This window comes from Nicotiana tabacum, chromosome 23 (genome assembly GCF_000715075.1).
Source record: "Nicotiana tabacum cultivar K326 chromosome 23, ASM71507v2, whole genome shotgun sequence".
NCBI classification, from domain to species: domain Eukaryota; kingdom Viridiplantae; phylum Streptophyta; class Magnoliopsida; order Solanales; family Solanaceae; genus Nicotiana; species Nicotiana tabacum.
The window spans coordinates 52,498,630-52,520,246 of NC_134102.1; positions in this window are offsets into that span (position 1 = coordinate 52,498,630).

Consider the following 21,617-nt stretch of genomic DNA (forward strand, 5'->3'; position numbering starts at 1 on the left):
TTAATATTATTACTGCTATCACCAGTTTTGTGTTATTTCTTCATACATTGTCATTGCATTTTCCTATCGAGTCTTGGCCGCACACTATCACACACAAATGGCACGCGAGGGTTGTCTTTTACACCCCTCCGAATCTTCTTTTATAACTTTTTACTTTCAGAGAACGAGTTTGTCAGGTCAACTGACATAACGTCTCACATTATTTAGTCTAACTCTAAAATTAGGAAACACTCTACTCTAGCAAACATGGGTCATACCGCATAAACCTTGGATGAGTCGGTCCTTGGTATTGACTCACGATTAGGAAAGCCACCTTAATGTCAACGAGTCATGCACCCAACGATATGCCTTTTGTGGAACAACGAACCGATCAGATAAGACGCTAATGATCCGAAGCAAACACTTACCAAAACATTTCACTTCTTATATGAAAATCAACTGGAACGTCTCCGATATTAATATGGTCATGGGTGCACCACATAAGCTAAAACAGTAATGGAGAAACATTCGCCGGGAGCATGGGGATGAGATCATAACACAGTTGGGAGCACTAACCACTTTGATGAACATTCGAGCCGACAAAGTCCTTACTAGACTACTGATTGAGTTTTGGGACCTAGCTAAGGTGGTTTTCAAGTTTGTCGATTATGAATTGGCACCAACACTAGAGGAAATCACTAGCTTCACAGAGTTACCATTTGCCGTGCGAAAACCAATACTTCTATTTATCATGCCCGATCATAGGTTACATCATGCATTGGGATTGTCAAACAATAGAAATTTGAGAAATGCTTAAGATGGATAGGTGAGTCTAGACCAGCTGTTCGACAGATTCGGACATCGGGAAAATTCTGGGTGGAACCTTGAAGAATTTCAATGCGATCAAACAACACAGGAGAGTCTCTGCCCCCTAACCTTTTCTATGGCATTGTTGGGATTATTAGTTTTCTCGCAAAGAAAGGGGCGAATCAACATCAATATGCTTCCTCTGGTCTTGTCAACTTTTCGAGGGAATCTGCAAGTCACCCTTGTTCCCATGATATTGATAGAGACACTCCAGGTACTATCAACATGTTCCAGAGGATATGACTTTTTGAAAGGCTGCAACCTACTACTCCAGATATGGGCCACATGACATATCGTTCAGAGAGAGCCAACTATTGATTACTTTGTGGGCATCAGTAACATGATAAGGAGCTACAACGAGAGGATAAGACACTGGGTTAAAACTGCTCGTGCAAGAAGAGTGGCGAGACATACTTACCCATATGAGAAGAGAATGGGTAAACTGGAAACTCTCATGGTTAAGTGGCATGGCAATTCTGAGGAGCCCCGGAAACTACTTCATCGAGTTAGTGGGACTTGAAAGAATTCATCCATACGAACCTCTACGGGTTCTAAGGCAATTTGGTCTGATCCAAGACGTGCCCCTCTGGTAAGGGTGGGCTCTATATGAAGATGATTACAACGGACAAATTACCATACCAAGGGTGAAGAGACTTCAAGATGAATGTAATGACTTGATCATGATGCCGATGGATCAGAATTCCTGGTGCACGCCTGAATACTTTGTGTGGATCAATGAGGAGGATAAGTTGGCCAAATCTAGCAGAGAAGGGTTGATGGGACTGGAAGATGCAGTAGCAACTATGTAGATATACTATAAGATTTTCCCCACTATCTCATTACCATCGCCCTGTATCAACATGTGGTGCCAAGGTCGGTCGACCACATGTTACCACCGCCAAAGGATGACAACCAGGTGATTTAATACATGCAAATTGAATTACAAATAGAGCCAGAGGAGGATCCCGAGAAAGAGCCTGGGTACAACAATGATGAGGAGGAAGAAAAAGTCGAAGAGGACCTTGAGGAAGAGCCTAAAGAAGAAAGCTTGGGAGGTGACTCTGGGGACGATTATTAGTGGCTGGTTGATTTCCCTTATCCTGTACCCTTTTTTTTCATTTCCCTAAGAGCGAACCTATGAGCCCATGTAATCTTGTGAACTTTGAAAAACAATGTTGTAACCACTGCTCCCACCTATTGTAATCTAAGCCTATCAATGAAAAACTAAAGTTTACTCCGGATCTAAATGTGTAAAAATCTGATTGTTCGTCAAACATTCGTGACATAGGCCTACCTCTAGCAAAGAGAGGTCCTTCTGTCATGCCCCACTCTCGAGAAGCGCGACCGATGCTCAACCGAGTGAACCCGGTTGATCAAGCCTGTTAAATACTTTCTACTCAACTCACCCATGATCAAGAAAAAAAAAGACATGATTTCATTAATTAGACACTGGGAAGTTCATACATACAATATTAAACCGTTTCATTAGATATTTCGCCTTTAAGTCTCAAAATACACATATTCTTATAGTCTGAGTGGAACAAGTGATAAAACACAACATAACTTGTTTAACATTCCCAACGCCCATATACAACCCACATAGTGTGTCTACGGAACCTCTGAAAGGTACAAAATAGTCTATGATAGTGCCGACGACAAGTCCCGGCTATACCTTGAGACGTGATAATAATATGATCAAAAGATACAATACGTGACCCTGGGATGAAGTGCGGCTCACCAAGTCTGCTGGGAAGAGGATGTGCCACTAACGCTGATCAACATTGCCTACTATGTAACCACCTGCATCCATTTAAAGATGCAGCGCCCCCGACAAAAGGGACGTTAGTACTGTCGAATAGTACTAGTATGTAAAACTAAAATACTATCTCAATAGAATGAACAATAATACAGAGGAAAACAGTCAAGAATGCAATATGAGCTTTAAATAACACTAAAACATCAAGTTAAGGATCACATAGATTTTTAAGTCAATTCCCGCATTATTACGTTGGGTGATCTTTAGTGCCGATACTCCACAATTCACAATATCTCCGTATTCTTAAACGGAGTCCAATCTCGACCCGATCAGCTAGGTCATCTCAGTTGAGATATCAACCATAACCACAATTTCATTATAATTTATAGCACAGTTACCACCATGTTTGCGGCATGGTGTCCGATCACGGCCCGATCGGCTAGGCCGTCTCACCCGAGACATTACCTTTTTCAGTTTATAATTTCCAGCACAGTTACCACCACGTGTGTGGCATGACGTCCTATCACGGCCTGATCGGCTATGCCGTCTCACCCGAGACATTACCTTTCTCAGTCAATTATATCAAATCATACTTCTTTCATATACTTTCGATTCATTGGCACTAGTGATCATGATTACATAGTCATTCTTGTCACTTGGCCGTATTTCATAGTTCCAGTCCCCTTTTCCACATTTAAATATCATTATGATTATTAACAACAATAAAGCTTCCCATTCAAGACACTAAATTCACATATGAGCAATTTGGGAATCTGAGGCACATAAAGGCTTTTCATATAATTTGGCATAACAACCTTTATTTCGATCTTGACATGAAGTCTTAATATTTCTAACACATATTCCACATTTTGAATACATCCTCAAATGGCGAGATGACATGATGAAGTATTTAGAATAAATATTGAACATACATCCTTCAACACAAACACATTAGGAATAGCCAATTCTATAATGATCAAGGACTTACTCCAATTACATGAACACCATGGGATTCGATTCTAAGAAGAAGGTGGTTTAGACAACATACCTCAATTGAGCTTCTTACAACTCTAACATATTCCGGAATATTAGCAACTTCAATCTATTTTAGCAATATAGCAAAAATTGAACCAAAAATTAGGAAAATGATCATGATTCTAGCTCCCTTGAACATTTTATCAAACACTATGTGTGTATTAAGGTTCCATAGTGTCACGACCCAAACGGATGGGCCGCGACGGGCACCCAGTACCTTACTCAACCGATTACGAACATAACATATCTTTTCGTATCATACTATCATAGAAAAATGAGACGGAAAAATACGTTATGTTGGTACTCGGTTGAGTAAGGTACCGGGTGCCCGTCGTGGCCCATCGGTTTGGGCCGTGACAAAAGTGGTATTAGAGCAGTTCTGTCCTAGGGAGTCTACAAGTCGTATCTAGTAGATTCTTGTTTATGGGTGTGTTGTGCACCACACTTATAAGGAGGAGGCTACAGGGAATTTAGGGCTGTCACTCTTTATTCTTACTCTAGATCGTGCGGTAAAGCTCAGTTATAAGAATTCAAACTCTTAAACTCTTTTTTATTCGTAATACAACAATACCTATGTCCAGAAAGATAGTTGGTAAAAGATTAAATATAGCTGTGGAAGAGTTGAGTCAGAGGAACTCGATTTTGCATCATACTTATGACGAGTAAATGTAAGGTCTTGAGCAGATCATGCGTGTACTAAAAGTTGTAAACTTCTTGATAAGGAGCCCTAAGGCATGAATATCTATCCACCCATATGGTGAAAAGTAGTGAGAAATTCAAAAGGTAGATACAAGTTTGAACAAGTAAAAGAAGCAAGGTGAAGAAGGGTACGAGGCGCCCACTTAATGAAGATTATCAGTATTTACAATTCAGGTAGAGAAATATAAGCCTTTTGAGTTACCTTCAACAATAACAGAGGTATGTACAATTGGCCACACCCATCTCATTTATGCCCTATGGGGGCTAACAAAAGTAGTATAAGAGAAGGCAGGATATCAGGATCTAGCTGGGGTTAGGGAAACCCAAAATGGTGGATGGATTGTTAGCGTTAGCTGACATTTTCAAAGGATATTGCAAATGTGCTAATAGATCTCCTTGTGAGACACCCAGATGGTGCACTCTAAAATAGTACAACTAGATATGAGTACTACAAAGATAGGCACTGGAAGCCTGGAGGGGATAAATATTACCTTATTATGGCTCCCGTCCCTAGTAAAGAGAGAATGTTAGGCAACCCGAAGAGTCAATGGATGGAGCAAGGGGAGCTAAAAGCAAAATAATGTCTTGTTCGAGTTTTCAGAATAAAGTTATAGACATAAATATTAGCAGAAAAATAAGAAGAGAGATAATGAGTCATTATGAGTAAGATGTGATACATGGATGACAACGGTAGATCGAAAAGATGACAGTATTACAGAGTCTATAGTCAAGTAAAGGAAAAGACTAGAGGTGACAGGCCTTGAGACAGCAAAAGAATATAGGCTATAAAGTCATATCCTTATTTCGAGAAATAAGTTCGTGACTCCAATGCGACTACCAGAAGGAAAAGTTAGACCCCAGAATAATAGAAATCGGTATGGGCTGGTGAACAAGATAAACATAACATGAATTAGGGACTGATTTGATAATGGCCGATATCATGAGAATTTCATATTTTCGTTCTGGCATAATAGAATGGACAACAAAAGAAGATTCATGAGAAATTCAGAGAATGGTCATTCAGGAAGACGCTTCCCTAAAGCAAGCAATGTGAACAAAGTCAGGCTTAAGGGACTGTGTGTGTCAGTAACACTAAGTGTCACCCTTGTGAGTAAGGAATTTTGTTATCCTTGGTACAGAAGGATTATCGTAAGGCAAATAAGGGTCATCGGTGATGTGAAAAGATGCCAAAGATGAGGAGGTAAAACATCTATACGTAGATCATCGTAGCACTAAATCTTAGTACTCCCCTAAAGGGGGGAATATGTAGTGATTTGGCATTAAGTTAGAATTAAGTGGTTTTAGTAACTACGAAATGGTAAAGGAAAAATGCGGTGAAAAGGCGAAAGGAACGTGATTGCATTTATTCAAATCCTACAGATGGGGGAATATGGAGTGATGTGGCATTAAGTCAAAATTAAGTGGTTTTAGTAACTACGGAATGGTAAAGGAAGAATGCAGTGAAAAGGCGAAAGGAACGAGATTGCATTTATTCAAATCCTACATATATGCTATGATTCCAGAACATTATGCAAGCACGATGCCGGGGAGAGGCAGTAAGGGTTCCCCCGAGATGTTATTGATTAATAAGGATCCAATGTGAGAGGTAAGTTAAGACGAAGGATATAACCCAATAGAGATTACACAGAATATTGATATGAGATTGGGCCAACGAGCAGTTAGTAGTTGATTTAGGAAGAGCCTAGTTATGGCTAGACAAGAGGATACATACAAATCAGCAGATCGTGCAAGATAAACGTAGTGAACCCCAGCATGGGGAATTTAGTCTCACAAATATAACATCATGATCCTTGAGAAATATTCAGATAGATGTTGGGCTAAAGGTACCGTATGAGTGTTACAGAAATAAAAGAGAGTGCCACTGGGAAGACAGTCAAAATATCAGTTCAGAAGCAACCCTACAAGCACAAGGGCGTGGAGGTAAGTAACTAAGGATAATTATAGGCGAGGAAGGACATCAAAAATATTATCGGGTATATGACGTAATAAGCTCACAGATTTACAAGAGTCAGAGGATCTTCCCTAAGAACTACAACGAAAGACTAGCTGAGGAGATAAGGAAGAAGGCTTCAACCTAAGTATAGTAACTTGAAGAAGAAATGGTCTTGTAACAACAATCTCACCATAACATTGTATGCACTCCATAAGAAAGTGGCACCTATCGTGGCTAATGAGCGCAAAATGAAACCAAAAGTTTATCTAAAAGGCATATTGATTTCATAACACAATATAGCGTGAGGTTTTGCAATTTTAAGGAATACGGTGCAATCTTTCTCAAGAATATCATACGAATATTTCCCTACTTTGATCTACCGTTACATGTTGTCGCAATTGACATGTGTTAGAAGGATTGTCAAGAGAATCGGCTCAGGTATGTTAAGGCTATACCTTCTTTCCTTTTGGCATGATCCATACGATACAAACAAAACGAGCACATGCACAACTTTCATAAATGACTCTATCCATAGAAGTACTAGAAGTGCCTACTTTCCTGATTCCCCATGTGTCCTATAATTCTATCATATGTTCATGGATCTCAGAAAATACGTAAGTTGATAAAGTTTATTTAATGACATTAATCAAAGGCATAATGGTCTTATGACGTTCCGAGAGATCTTATTAACGTATTTCATATGCATTTCATTCATTTATACATGTACATTGACCCATGACCAGATGGCGTTATATACGCGTATATTATATGTATATGGGATATGGGAAAAGGTTACGGTGTTATATACGCACCACCACCTGATCAGCTAGTATACGTTGATGATTTACCAACAGTGGCCGAGATGATATGATGGGATGCCCTCAGAGCCTTGATGATGTTATGAACGCATATACCTATGCATGGTATGACATTTATACACATATGTATGACATTTTAAATATTAAATGATTCATAGAGCTATTCAGATTTACATGTTGAGTCTTTTACTCCATGTTTCTCTCATGTCTATTATTTACTGATTTTCATTCCTTACATACTCGATACATTATTTGTACTGACGTTTTTATGAAAGACTTCAACATCCCGCACCCCATTCTTTTCTATCATTAACTCACAACCTCCCCACATACCTTAAGAATACATGCATGCAAGGTAAGCACTCCCATCCCAATGAACTACCTTACTAATTGCCCATTCTAGTTATATTTCGAATTTAAGAACTTTGTGATAAAATCTTACCTCTTAGGATGAAGACCTAGGGTTCTCTTCTCTTGATAATCTTCAAAGGTTTAAGCAAGAATTGAAGAGAAATTTTTGATGAGGATCACTTTCTCCCTCTAGGACTCTTTCTCTCTCTCTCTCTCTCACTCCAAAGATATCAAAAATAAGATCAAAATGGTCTATGGGATGTGTTTTAACGGAATAGGGTCGGGTTTAAAACCCCCCAAAATGAAGCTCTGGAACAGGTTCTGCGATCACATATGCGACCGCATAATGATTATGCGGTCCGCAAAATTACTGCGAAAGGTGGCTCTAGGAACTGGGCTGGCCTGCTTCACTCTGCGGCTGTTATGCGGCCCGCAGACCTGTTATCCGGTGGCATAATGCACCGCAGAACTTCCCTCCGTAAAAGTATAAGGATGACTATGCGACCAAAGTGCGGCCCATGAAACGGTTATGCGGTCGCATAATTGGCCGTGAAATTGACATAAAAAATGCCCCAGAAAACTGCCTCATTCTACGACCATTCTGCGGTCGTAGAACGGGCCGCAGAAATGTCTACTTCTGCACAACATTTCCCTTCAACTCCTCTGGCACTGTTCAATAAAAAATGTCCGAACCGCAAGCTCGCCGCGAAGAATTTCTACTACTATTAACCTCTACGCCTACTCCGGCATCACGGAATCCGGGTTTATAGGAAAACATTTACGGAGCCTTACATCCTATCCCACTTAAGATTATTCGTCCTCAAATGAGGATCAGGGTCCACTATTAGTACCTTATGCAACTCAATTTTTCATACCCCACACCAGTAGCCCTAAATTTAATTAACTCTCCAAATTTCCAAAAATTTCGCCAGAGTTTCCTTTGTAACTGGGCCTATCCACCTGTCAGAGAGCCCCAAAATCACATTCTTAAAACATGTACACAAACCAACAATGTAACATAACTCATAAGAATACCAACCGTGGACTCATGTATACAACATATAATCAAAAGGAATACCTTTACATTAACTGAACAAGTGATACAAAATTCATAGGTGACAAGTTCATAAAAAGGATTACACCCCTATTCAAACAAGTAAGGATACTTCCTCTTCATCTCTTCCTCGGTCTCCCAAGTAGCCTTTTCAACCTGCTGGTTTCTCCATAACACTTTCATGGAGGCAATTTGACGAGCCATCTGAGAGGGCCTATAAGGACTACCCCTGCTGTGGTAGGACTGCCCCCAAGAAGGAACACCACTATAACCACCCAAACCACGAATCCTCTTGGCCTCCCTCTCCTCACGCTCCTGACTACGGACCAACTCTAGTCACTAAACAATATCAACCACCTCGTCGAACCTAGCATCTGATGCATTCTCCCGGGTCATAACAAAACATAACTGATAGTTGAGGCCATCGATGAACCTTCTAAGCCACTCCTTCTCTGTGGGAACCAACCAGATTAAGTGACAGACCAACTCTGTAAATCTCATCTCTTACAAGGTCACAGACATACCCTCTTGGCGTAGCTGCCCAAACTACCTACGCAACTCCTCCATGCTGGTCGGTGGCAGAAAAAGAAGAGAACGGAGAACTCGTGCCGTAAAAGTGGTGCAGCACCAGCTGGCCTACTCCGCTCATAGGCCTCCCACCATCTAAAGGCTGCCCTCATCAGCTAAAATGTAGTAAATGAGACCCCACTAGTCTCCAGAATACCCGCCGTGTGAAGAATCCGCTGGCACCTATCCAAAAAGTCTAGAGCATCCTCGTACTCATCCCCATTGAATGTTGGAGGCTTTAGCCTTGCAAATCTCTCTAGTATCGTCTGTTCCTCATCACTCATAATGGGACCTACCTGGGCCTGAGCAAGTGCAACTGGCTGGGGTGGTAATACCTCCGATGTCTGAAGTATCAGCACCACCTGCTCTGGAAGACGGACGGCAGGAGTCTGAGCAGCTCCCCCAGCCTGAGAAGTTGGTGCTGCGGTCGGAACTGAAACTGCCTGAGCAAGGCTAATGCAAATAGTCAATATCTAGGCCAAATGAAGCCCTGGAATCACGATGGGCACAACTGGTGCCTGAGCTGGCCCCACCAGCTCAACCACATCTTGAATCTACTCCTAAGCTGGAGCAACTGGTGAGTCCACATGTGCTACTCTAGCTGCTGTATGAGCTGCACCCCAACCTCTACCGCGGCCTCGGATACTCGTGTCCCTAGCTAGTGGTACTGGTGCGTGTCTGCCCAATGTGGTAGCATGTGTCCTCACCATCTATGAGATAATAGAATAACAGAAGTTATGTTCCCAAAATCAACAAATTCGCACAATAAGAGTACAAGATAGTGAAGTTTTCCTAAGGGTTCAGAAGCCTCTCGAAGATAAGCACAGACGTCTCCGTACCGATCCGCAAGATTCTACTAAACATGATCATGTTCCGTGAGACCTATGTAACCTAAGATTTAATGCAAACTTGTCAACATTAGTGGGGTTCCTAACACCTTTCCCTTAGAAGAACAAGAACCCTTACCCAGAATCTCACAGGTTAGTAGATCATTAGGAAAATAATCTTATAAACACATAAGTACTGTAATATATCTTAAATATTAGGTGGCGACTCTCTTTTATCAACATCATAAGAACCATTAGTTGAATCTTGTTTTGTCCTTTGCAAAATAGGGTACAACAACATGGCGACTCTGTTGGGGACTTTAGACTTAGGTTCTGACCTGTCATGACCCAAAACTCAACATGTCATGATGGCGTCTATCACAGAACTAGGCAAGCCGACAATCACAATAAAACTAGTCATTTTGTATTAAAAATAAGCAAGTTTAACAGTAATAACTCTCATAAATAGCCGATATAAACATCTGCGACTCGAATACAATTTTTCCAAAAATTGGGTGTCACTGAGTACATGAGAATCTATACGATAACATAGTCTGAAACACTGTCTAAGAAAGTAGAACAATATAAGTAAAACTGAAAGATATAGGAGGAGAGTCAAGGTCTGTGGACGCCAGAGCAGCTACCTCGATGATCTCCGAACTGGTAAAAACTTCAAGATCAGCAACCACCATCCCCGAAAATACCTGAATCTCCATACGAAGTACATGGTGTATCATGAGTACAACCAACTCAATACGTAACAAGTCTAACCTTTGGGCTGAAATCAGTGACGAGCTCAACCAATATAGTATAGATATAGATTTTAATGGTATAGATAAAAAAGAAATGCTTCCAAGTTTAACACTTAAGTTCAACACAGATAAAATATGCCAAGTGTGACCGATATCAGGAATATGACATCTCTATATCTCTATGCCAATATGAATACTGTATGTGATGCAACATAATGAAAATCTCACGTACTCACACTCTCGGGGCATTCAATCTAACTGTTTCAATTCTCGCTCATCATACTCAGTCACTCACCATTGTGCGGTGCTTGCTGCGGCGTGCATCCCAATCCACATATAGCCCATAAGGCTTGTTGCGGCGCGCAACCCGATCTACACATAGCCATAAGGCTTGTTCTGGCATGCAACCCAATCCACATATAGCCATGAGGCTTGTTGCGACATGCAACCTGATCCACATATAGCCATAAGGCTTGTTGCGGCATACAACCCGATCCATATATAGCCATAAGGCTTGTTGCGACATGCAACCCGATCCACATATCTCACTAACAGCACGACTCACATGCCCCAACTCAGTCATCAATCTCTCTAGTCTCTCGGCCCCAACTCATAAATCAAGAATACATGATGTGACAATAAATGATACAGAGACTAAGATATGATATGCAATGATGAATAAAACTGAGTACATATCTGCAAATTAAGGAAATAATCTCAACAACAAAAGAACGACCAGTATGGGTCCCAATAGTACCAGCTCATAGCCTAAACATGATTTCTAACATAATTCGCAGTTCAAGTACTCCAACGCATAAAGTACATTAATACTATTCAGATAAGGTGACTACACAGTCTTGCGAAATCGACTAAGTCATAATTACTACGGTGCACGTCCACACGCCCATCATCTAGCATGTGCGTCACCTCAACACTAATCACATAACAAGAAATTCAGGGATTCATACCCTTAGAACCAAGTTTAGAAGTGTTTCTTACCTCAAACTGCACAAATCTCTACTCCAATAAGCCCTTGCCTCATGAATCTTCCTCCAAACACCTCGAATCTAACCACAAACAATTCAATACAATCAACGCGAGCTATAGGAATCAATTCCATATGAAAAAACTAAGTTCTTAATCAAAAGTCAAAAAGTCAACTCAAAACATCAAAGCCGTCTTGGAATCCGACAAAATTAACAAAATCTGAACGCCCATTCAACAATAAGTCCAACCATACAAAAATTACTCAAATCCGATCATAATTCGACCTTCAAATCCTCAAATTAAATCATAGGAAATTCACCATCCCACACCCCATTCTTTTCTATCTTTAACTCACAACCTCCCCATGTACCTTAAGAATACATGCATGCAAGGTAAGCACTCCCATCCCCATGAACTACCTTACTAATTTCCCATTCTAGTTATATTTTGAATTTAATAACTTGGTGTAGAATCTTACCTCTTAGGATGAAGACCTAGGGTGCTTCTCTTGATAATCTTCAAGGGTTTAAGCAAGAATTGAAGAGAAATTTTTGATGAGGATCACTTTCTCCCTCTAGGACTCTCTCTCTCTCACTCCAAAGATATAAGAAATAAGCTCAAAATAGTCTATGGGATGTGTTTTAACGGAATAGGGTCGAGTTTAAAAATCCCAAAAATGAAGCCCCGGAACAAGTTCCGTGGTCACATATGCAACTGCATAATGATTATGCGGTCCGCAAAATGACCGCGAAAGGTGGCTCTGGGAACTGGGCTAGCCTGCTTCACTCTGCGGCCGTTATGCGGTCCACAAACCTATTTTGCGATCGCATAATGCGAATATAGTGCGGCCCGCGAAACGGTTATGCGGTCGCATAATTGGCCGCGAAATTCACATAAAAAATGCCCTAAAAAACTGTCTCACTCTACGACCATTCTGCGGTCGTAGAACGGGCCGCAGAAATGCCTACTTCTGCCCAACATTTTCCCTCAACTCCCCAGGCACTGTTCAATCCAAAAAGTCTGAACCGCAAGCTCGCCGCGGAGAATTTCTACTACTATTAACCTTTACGCCTACTTCAGCATCACGAAATTCGGGTTTTTAGGAAAACCTTTACGGGGCCTTACACCTTCGTATCTTAGGAAATGCGCTTATCTGAATACATGATCTAACTGATCTATAGGCTTATATTTGCATAATCTCTGAAACTAACTTCTACTTTTTCTTATTTTCTTGGTTTATTACTTTATTTTATCCATGAAAATAGAGGTTGGTTTGTGTTGATATGTAAAACTAGACAAGCCATCGTACAATATGAAACCCAAGGGTAAGATGTCAGCAACCGATGACCCAACCGAAAACACTCTAGTAATAGTCAAAAACCCAGGGCAATTGGGGGAAAATGACGATACCTGAAATGATGAGCACTTTTCTAGAATGGCCTAGGAAATGGAGTCGTTAAAAGAAGAAGTACAACATATTCGGGAGCTGGCACATTTGTCCGTGACGATGCTTCCGCAACAACCCAGCTTCCCTTCATTAGATTCAATCCCTGATCATTCCTTTCAGCTACCCTACAAACAACCAGTACCCCAACCGCTATCACTAAAAATCCCACAACCCAAGGTATACCACCATAACCCTCGCAAATCCACCAAATCCCCCTGATGCATACACCTTATATCCCATATTATGTCCAATCCACCAGTCACTACCAATTTAATTCATACCCCTCCTCGTGATAGCGTCACTTTTTCTAACAATTAGACCCAGCACATACCTACGGTACACACTGCCATTCCTAAGCGGTATGTTCCACCTGTATATGCTACCTCAGGACCTACCTTTACCGCACCCATCATGGTCAGAGTGCCATACAAGATTGATCAATATGCTAAGATGGAGAAAGAAGAAAAGTACAAGGAAGAGGAGTCAGAGTCAGAATATCTGCGAGGGTTGAGAAAGCTGTCACAACCCAAAATCCCAACCTATCATAATGGCACCTAACATACATGTTAGGCAAGCCTACAATCACATAACAACTAGACATTTGAATTAAAAATTGATTTAATAAGCTCAAAAGCGGAAAATAACATAAATATCTGATGAAAACAACTGTAACTCTACTACAACCATCCCAAAACCTGGTGTCAACGAGTACATGAACACTACAATATTTCAACAAAAATAAACTCTAGTACAACTGTTTGAATAGTAGAACAGTGCTGACAAAAATAAATGGAAGGAGAATCAAGGTCTCGGGCTAGCAGCTACCTCAAAGTCTCTAAGCATGTACTAACACTAATCTAGCAATCACCGCATCCAGATGCACCTGGATTTGCACATGAAGTGGAGAGTGTAGTATAAGTACATGTCAAATATGCATGTCAAATGTAATGTATCACAGTGATATTCCCAGGTAGTCATACTATCAGAGTACTCAATCTATCTTTCTCAATTACCCACTCATCACACACAAAGTCACTCAGCATTGTACAGGTGCTTGGCATTAATGCCCATCACCAAAGCATGTGTAGATATCATTGTGTCTGCGCTCATTGCTGGTATGTCAGACTTCGGGGGGGGGGGGGGCAGATCCTGCCCAAGCGCTAATATAAAGCATATAAGGCCTAATGCGGCGTGAAGCCCAATACACAATAATAAATAAGCCCATAGAGCCTGCTACGGCATGCAGCCCAATCCACAATATTACTCACAATCCGGCTCTCAGTCCCACTTCAATCATCAATCTCCCAAGTCTCAAGGGCTCACAATCTCGTACCACTCAGTCAAAACAATAACAACATGTAATGTAACAATGAACGATAACAGAGACTGAGATATGATATGCAAATGAAGAATCATGACTGAGTACATAATTATAATTAAAGCAGATAACTTAAAATAGCAGAATTAACCTCATTAGGTCTCAACCGAATAAGCACATAGCCTAAATATGATCGCTAACATGAATCAGAGTCCAATTACTCTAACATGTAAGGATTTCATGGATAGAACAAGGCTAGATTACAACACAGTACAAAAGAATCAACTGGATCATGATTACTAGGATGCACGCTCACATGCCCGTCACCTAGCATGTGTGTCACCCCTAAACAACACAATAACACATTTTTCAGGGATAGATACCCTTAATTCCAAGTTTAGAAGTGCTACTTACCTCAAAGTGCACAACTCAATGCTCCAACAAACCTTTCCCTCGCGAGTCGGCCTCTGAAGGACTCGAATCTACTCACAAATAACTTAATATAATCATTACAAGCTACAGGAATCGATTCCATATGAAAAAGCTAAGATCTTTAAAATTAAATCAAAAAGTCAATCCATAAAGTCAACCTCCACGCCCGTACCTCGGAATCTGACAAAATTCACAAAATCCGAACACCCATTCAATTACGAGTCCAACCATACCAAAATCATCCAATTCCAACCACAAATCGACCCTCAAATCCCCAAATCTTACTCTCCAATACATAGACCAAAAATCCGAACTATTTAATAATTAAATCATAAACCAGTAAATGACATACATAAGTACAACGGCTAATAGTTATACATTTCCCAAAACTAGTAGTACGGAGTTATAAGCTCTACTGAAATACACTAGAATTTTTAAATAATATACTATTTCGATTTACAATTTAACAGCAGCATAAGGAAGTAAGATGGTGACTCCGAGGCCTGCGAGCATCAAGCACGTATACCTTTAAGTCTCCGCCGCATAGACGCAACTCTCAATATCATCATCAGAAATACCTTGATCTGCACAAAAATGTGCAGAAGCATAGCACGAGTATACCACAACGGTACCTAATAAGTAACAAGCCTAACCTCGGTAGAGTAGTGACGAGGCCAAGTCAAGACACCTACTAGACATAGAAGCCTGTACAAAATATGCATGAAACTAACAATGGAAAGAACATCAATGTAAGTCTAACGGTGGAAAGATTATTGATTTACATCCAACAACGAAATAATAGAAATGCAAATGGCAGTACGTAGTAAACGGGTAATAGAGAAGCAACATAATCAGAACACTGATGATATATGAATGAACTTAAATAAGGAGGAACCAATGACAGCTCAAAAATTCAAATCATTCCCAACGCATGGGCCTAAAACAAGAATTACCCCGAGGCACCACACCTCGTAAATCACAAATCAAGGACCACATTTTCCAAATCTTACACGTATGGTACCTTGTGCCCACGATAACAATTACCTTCACACGGCAAGGCCCACGTGCTACCATGTAAATTGCAATCGTAACAAATATCAATTAAAATGATCGAGAGTTGTATTTAAACACCATAAAGCATAATAACAACCTTGAATAAAGTAAGGCGTTAAATGAAATAATAATTTTATCTTAGAAATCAATTAAAGTAAAATAAAATAAAATTTATCCAAAATCGAATATCATATGGGTTTAGTTCAGAAATTAATAAAATTGAGTAAAATGTCATATTTAAACAAAGCAAAATATCAGTTAAATTAATGAATTAAATATAGAATTTGTTAAAAGAGAAACGTGATACCAATTTTAAGTAAGGTAACCAGTCAACAGGGTGTTGAGTATAATTTTAGAACCGAATTATAGTAAAAGGGTGATAACCATTTAAAATAAGAAGGCACTGAGTGAGATAGCAAGTTCTATCTTAAGAGACACATAGAATAAAGCATGTCAATAATTATATTATTGAAATCGTTATGTTACCAACAACTAAAAAAAATATGATATAATGACTCTACGCAATTGAATTCACATTTACAATCAATTTACCAAGTTATAACGGAGGCAGAGATTGGAATGTTAAAGAAATACAACAAATCACATAGAATTCATGACTCACACAAGAAGCAACAATTGTTCCAACACCAAGATAACAATGAATAACCAAACACAATCAAAATGCGGATGAATGATTGGAGAAAGAACAATAACCATTAAAATCAACAAGTTGTCCCAACATAAAATGTATAACAAGAATCACAACCGAGGTACCGCCTTAAAATCACATTTCACAAGTCATAATCATAATCTTTCCTTATACCTCCGCGTGAGCCTTACATTTAGATAGTTTCGAAAATATTGTTTTCCCGAAATAGCTACACGCACTTTAGCCCACCTTATGTCGCCGCGTGACTTCAAGTAATTCCCTTAATAGCAACACACACATAAATCCCACCTTATGTCGTTGCATGCACATCAAACCCTATCCTTATGGCATTTTCATAATTATTTGCACCAGAAAAAAACCAACAATAAGTAAATCTTCGTTTTAGCACCCAAAACTCACCCGGAACCTCCCGGATACAAACCATATATGTATTTCAATCATAAAATATGATACGAACCTGCTCGCGCACTCAAAATACCAAAAAGAGGTCATCTTGATCCGATATTGATCATGGTCAAACTTCAAAACCTTAACTTAAGTAGTTTCTCAACTAATGTTCCAAAATACACCGAGATCCTCGAGACACTATCCAATCATAACAACAAGTACAAATACATAATACAAACTTATCCAAAGCCTAAAAATACCAATGGGAACATCACAACAAAGAATCGAGGAGCAACCCGAATAGAAATTCTCTTAAGTTGTTAATTCTCCATTCTTTTAAAAGAGTGTCCAAATCACACTTTAACACTTCGGTTTACTTTCAAACTTTGCACACAAGTTAAATTCTACTATATAGACCTATCCAAAGTCTTGAAATACCAATTGGAGTCCAATAATATCAAAGTCAACTCTTCGTTAAACTTATGAACTCTTAAGTTCTTTAATTTGCCAACTTTCGACAAATAATGTCAAATTCTTCTAGGAACCTCCGAAACCAAATCCGAACATACGTACAAGGACAAAATCATCATAAAAACCTGTCGGAATAATCAAAACCCGATTCTTAGTCCGTTTACCCAAAAGTCAAATCTTGGTCAACTCTTCCAATTTAAAGCTTCTAAAATGAGAATCATTCTTCTATATCAATCTCGAACCACTCGAAAACCGAAACCAACAATACACACAAGTCATAATACATAATATGAAGCTACTTAAAATCTCAAACCATCAAATGGAACACTAAAGCTCAAAACGACTAGTCAGGTCGTTACAAGCATTCTGCATAGTTTTTACTAGAAGTACACATGCCTAAGTCTGTGTATTATTGTTACAATTGTACTAAAATTTACAATGACGGCCTCATTGGCATTTAAACCTAAAGAGAGGATGTGAGTGGTTAGGGGTATTTAGGAGTGATATTTAGTTTGTAGTTGAGATACTCTCCCTGGTACATGCACTGCTCGGGGTCCATGAGACCCTTGTGAACTTTGAAGTGACAGGGGCTCAAAGAGTGTCTTGGCTATAAATGGAATTTTACCTTAAGCCCTTAATCATTGATATTTGATAATCTCTTTAGGGTAGTGTTAATGAAGAAAAAGGCTTCACTGTAATTTTCCTTACTCTGCTCGATCTTACACAGTTTTATTTACATTCTTAAACATAAATATTAGTTACAGTCTCATTTAGGCCTTACATTTGATCCTCTTTTCTTGAACATGTAACAGAACTGGTCCTGCTGAGTGCCCAAGAACTCAGACCCAAGTTCCAGCCTCTGAGTCTGAAGTCGTGAGAGTCGTTGCCACCTGTTTGGCCTAATTCCTCTTAGGCCCAAACCATAAGTCCATTTTCTTTTCTCTATTGCTTTTTATAAGTCTGCTACTATTCTTATGTATGTACAACAACACTGATGATATTGATTGGATGGTTTTCTTCCGGTTCTTAGAGTTATATTCACAACGTAGGCAAGCCTTAAAGAACGTAGGTATAAAGAAGAGTAGTACCGCAACTTATTAGTAATTAATTCTAGTTATTAATAACCTTATATTATTTAACTTCTGTTATTATTTTCACTAACGATTTCCCCTGAAGTTTTGAAACCAAGACAGATTTGCAAAGTCAACAACCTTTTCTTTTAAAAACAAAAAGAAACCGAAAACCCAGAAATGACTTCCAAAAATGCGGGATGTCTAAACAAACATTGTTGGAATTACGGATCTTTCAAATGGTTTGAACTCTAATATGAGATCTAAAATAAAGTTCCCAAGGTATATCTAAACCCAGTTTCTCTCAAATGGCTATTATTGTATACAAATAACCCTTTTACTCCAAAATCAAATGTTTAAAACTTAACCTCATTTTATTAGTAAAGAAAGTATTGTAGATCTACATTTTCTAAAACACTCTTTTATTAGACATTTTTTTAAAAGACTTTTTCTCTAAAATAAAACCTACATATTTTCAAAGCATACGCATCACTTCTCTTCCAAATTGGATAGACTTTTTAAATATTTCATTAGGTAAGCCACACATTTTAAGCACTAACTAAGTAAGATATAGGCAGTTAATTCTCGAACCTAGTCTAAGTCTTATGGAGCTAACTTAGGTAGATTCTACAGGGTGCCTAACACCTTCCCTTAAGAAGAATAAGAACCCTTACACAAATCTCACTGGTTAGTAGACTAATAGGATAATGATCTTAATAATTAAACAGGTACCCTAGTATACCTTTAAATATTAGTTGAATCTTGTTTTGACTTGTGCAAAATAGGGTTCAACACCACCCACTCAGCCAGCTAGGGGAGGGGGGTCAGCCAGCTAGAGGTGGAGACCAGCCAGCTAGAGGTGGAGGTCATCCTAGAGGTGGAGGACATAGTTGTAGGGTTCATCTACGCTGTTATGCACGAGGCGGAGTCGTCCGATATAGTTATTATATGTATTATTTTAGTCTGTTATAGAGATGCTTTTGTGTTATTTGATCCGAGTTCTACTTATTCATATGTGACTTCATATTTTGCATTGCACTTAAGTATGCTTCGTGATTCTCTTGATATTCATGTTTTTGTGTCTGCCCCGAATAGAGATTCAATAGTAGTTTGATCCAGTGTATCAGTCTAGTGTGGTTACCATTTATGGTTTTAATACTATAGTTGATCTTTTTCTTGTTGGATATGGTGGATTTCGAGGTTATCCTTATCATGGATTGGTTATCCTCGTACCATTGCCATATTGAATTGTCACGACATGACTGTGACTTAAGATATGCCAGGGTTGCCGACATTAGAGTAAAGAGGGACTCATAGTCATTCTACGAGTAGGGTGGTTTCAATTTTGAAGGCCCTGCATATAGTTCAGAATGTATGCTTAGCATATTTGGCTTACATTCAAGAGTCTAGTGCGGAGATTCCTCCTATGGAGTCAGTGCCAGATGTGAAGGAGTTCACCGAGGTATTTCATGCTGATTTACCGGGCATGCCACCCGATAGGGATATTGATTTTTTCATTAATTTGGTTCATGCCACCCAGTCTATTTCTATCCCACTGTACTGTATGACTCCAATTGTGTTGAAGATATTGAAGGAGGAGTTGCAGGATTTTCTTGATAAAGATTCATTGGATCGAGTGTTTCACCTTTGGGTGCACCGGTGTTGTTTGTAAAGAAGAAGGACACATCTATGAGAATGTGCATTGACTATAGGTAATTGAACAAGGTTACTATCAAGAACAATCCATTGCCTTAGATTGATGGTTTATTTGATTAGTTGCAGGCTGGCAAGGTCTTTTCCAAGATTGGTTTGAGATCTGGCTACCATCAGGTGAAGATTAGGGCATCAGATGTCCCTAAGACAGCTTTTAGGACTCGTTATGGTCATTATGAGTTCTTGGTGATGTCATTTGGGTTGACTAATGCTTCAACAACTTTCATGGATTTGATTAATCTAAGCCTTACTTGGATTCTGTTGTGATTGTATTCATTAATGATATTATGGTTTACTCTCGTAGTAGAGAGTAGTGTGAGCATCATCTGCAAATTGTGCTTCAAACTTTGAAGGATCATCAACTTTATGATAAGTTTTTGAAGTGTGAGTTTTGGTTGGACTCAATTGCATTCTTGGGTCATGTTATGTCTTGTGATGGTATCAAGGTTGATCCTAAGAAGATTGAGGCAGTTCAGAATTGGCCCAAACCTACTTCAGCTACAGAGATCCGGGGTTTCTTGATTTTGGAGGGCTACTATCGATGCTTTGTGGAGGGATTTTCATCTATTAAAGCCTCATTGACCTAGTAGGCTCAGAAGGGTGCCTATTTTAGATGGTCTGATGAGTGTGAGGAGAGTTTTAAGAATCTCAAGAAAACTTTGACTACAACTCTAGTGTTGGTGTTGCCCGCAAGTATGGGGCTTTATAATGTGTATTGTGATGCTTCGCTTATTGGACTTGGTATTGTATCATTGTAGGATGGTAGGGTTATTGCCTATGCATCTCGTCATGTGAAGATCCATGAGAAAAACTATCATGTACATGATTTGGAGTTGGAAATCATTGTGCATGCGCTCAAGATTTGGAGTCACTACTTGAAGGGTGTGTCATGTGCGATCTACACTAATCATCAATGTCTCCAGATTTTTGTTCAAGTAAAAGGATTTGAATTTGAGGCAACAGAGATAGTTGGAGTTGCTGAAAGACTATGATATCATTATTTTGTATCATCTAGGCAAGGCATGTGGTAGTTGATGCCTTGAGTAGAAAGGCAGAGAGCATGGGTAGTTTGGCTTTTATACTCGCAGTGGAGAGGACATTGGCTATGGACATTCAAGCCTTGGCTATCGGATTTGTGAGATTGGATATCTCAGAGCCTAGTAGGGTTCTTTATTGTGTTGTGGTGCAGTCGTCTTTGTTGTAGCGAATCAAGGCTCGCTTGTTTGATGATCCTCATTTATTGGCGATAAAGGAAACAATGTAGAGAGGTAGAACAAAGAAGGTTTTGATTAGGGATGATGGTGTTATATGGTTTCAGGGCCGAATTTGTGTTCCAAATATTGATGGTTTAAGGGAAATGAATCTTGAAGAGGCTCATAGCTCACAGTAGTTTATTCACCTATGTGTCAC